The following is a 2639-nucleotide window of genomic DNA, read 5'->3' on the forward strand; positions in this document are numbered from 1 at the left end:
CAATACATCTTGATTGCCTGTTTGATCAATTTCAGATTGAAGAAGTTGGTAGAATTCTCCTATTTCATCCTCACTGGCTTTAGTGGTTGGTGCGGAAATTTGAATAATAGTGGTATTAACAGGACTTCCCTATAGGCGCATGGATGTTATCCTATCACATACAGCATTATACCTCATGAGTGATCTGGATATGTTCTTTTTGACAACACCATTCCTCTTCAATATATCATTCCTGGCATAGTAAACCATGTGAATTGTCAGATTCAAAATGGCCAATACCAGTCCATTTCAGCTAACTAATGCCTAAGATATCGATGTTTATGCATTCCATTTCATTTTTGACAACATCCAATTTTACCAGGTTCATACTTCGTACACTCCATGTTCTGATTTTTATTATGATAGGAACACCAAATTCAAGAGTATTGACATAGCATTTAGCATCAAAAAGAACATTTCAAGATCTATAAAGTAAGATGCTGTGTGTGACAGGAAAATATCCATATGTCTGCAAGGAAGATCAGTTAATACCACAATTATACAAATTTAAGACCAACTACTAAAGAGAATGATGATGAAACTGAAGAATTCTACCAAATTGTTCAGTGTGAAATTTATTAGACATGTTTAGAACTTCTCAAGTACTAAGAATTGAAGAAAAATTTCAAGTCTCCACTTGAAATATTGAAGAATAATGTAGATAGTATCAAATGAACATGGAAGGTATATAATCAATGTATCAAAAAGAAATGGTTGATTTTCACTTGTTTCAAAACGTAGCATATTATCAAGAACTGAAGGGTCTGACAGAAGTCCAAACTGTAATGAAAGTATTGGCACAAAACAAGACTCCAGGAATTGATGGAATACAAATTGAAATCTTTCAGCAAATGAATTCAGACCTGTTGTCGCTCACTCATGTATGCCAAGAAATTTGGAAGATAGCTACCTTGTCAACCAATTAGAAGAGATTCATATTTGTGCCAATTCCACAAAGAAATGATGTCACTGAATGAGGAAATCATCTAACAATATCATTAATATCATGTGTAAGCCAACTTTTGTTGAAGATAATTTAAAAATGTCTGCAACAGTACATCAACAGAGAATTGCCAGAAATTCAAGTCCAATTCAGAAGATTTGGTGATACAAGAGATATCATTGCATACCTCAGATAAGACTTGTCTGAAAGCAGAGAATACAAGAAAGATGTTTACTTATGCTTTAATGAGTATGCAAAGGTTTTTGACCTTGTAGATCATGACAAGCTATGGATAACATTGTGAACAATGGGTATTCCAGGACATTCATTTGTGCTCATGAGCAACCTGTATATAGACCAAGAGGCAGTTGTTAGAACAGAACAAGGGGATACTGAATTTAAAATCAGGAAAGGTGTGCACCAAGGTTGTATTCTTTAAACATACTTATTCAAATTTTCAAGGAGCTCTGGTAACATAGTGGTTTTGAGTTGGGTTGGTAAACTCAAGGTCAGCTGCTCCATGGGAGAAAGATGAGGCTTTCTGTTCCTGTAAATATGTGCAGCAAGGTCAGTATAAATCAGACTCCACAGTACACCACCACCACCACCATTCGAATTTTATGCTGAGAAAATAATCAAAGAAGCCAGATTATATGAAGTCAGTGTCTCAATTCATCTTTCAGGGTTATTTTTCTTTTTCACTGACCCTCACTTTACCAAGCATGATGTTTACAGGGACTGGTTCTTCAAGAAAACACGTCCAAAGTATATGAGATAAAGTCACACCATCTTTGCTTCTAAGAGGCATTCTGTCTATATCTCACCCAAGAAAGATTTGGTTATTCTGTCTGTATCTCACCCAAGAAAGATTTGGCAATCCATTATACTTTCAATATTCTTCAGTAACACCATAATTCAAATCAATTATTCCCCAGTCTATCTTATTCATTGTTCAGCTTTCACATGCATATGTTTTTGTTGTTAAGTGACATTGAGTACGCTCTAAGTGATCTTGTATAGGGTTTCCAAGAAGCAGCTTGAGGGATGGGGTTGAACCATCAACCTCGAATTTCAAATTGACCTTGTGGTCCTACAGCACTACACCAGGACCCTTTTCCAGCTTTCTTATGCAAACAAAACAATTGAAAATACCATGACTTGGATCCGGCACACCTTGGTCCTCAAAGTGGCATCTTTGTTCCTTAGTGCTTTATGGTAGTTTTTGAAAGCAGAATTACTTACTGTAATACATTAACTTCTTGAATGCTGCTTTCATGAGAATTGATTTTAAACCCAAATAAAATGAAATCTTTGACAATTTCAATCTTTTCTGTGTATCAGGATGGTGTTTTCAGTGCAGTTGTAAGGATTTTTTTCTTTACATTGAATAATAATCTATATTGAAAACAGACATCCATTTTGGTCTTTTCTGCATTTCCTGTCTTTTTAATGACCTTTTTCTTTCTTCCTGTTTGATTTTTCTTGGTGTCAGCTCACAGTTCTTCTTACCTTCAGTCATTATTATCTAATGCATGGGATAGGCTCTAAATTCAGGCAGGATACATTCAAGGCTATGGTTTGGCACTGATAGACTTGCCTTAATTTCCTTCATCTTTAATCTGAATGTGCCTATGAAAAATTGATGGTCGGTTCCACA

This window comes from Chrysochloris asiatica, unplaced genomic scaffold, assembly GCF_000296735.1.
Source record: "Chrysochloris asiatica unplaced genomic scaffold, ChrAsi1.0 scaffold00044, whole genome shotgun sequence".
In the NCBI taxonomy this organism is placed as follows: domain Eukaryota; kingdom Metazoa; phylum Chordata; class Mammalia; order Afrosoricida; family Chrysochloridae; genus Chrysochloris; species Chrysochloris asiatica.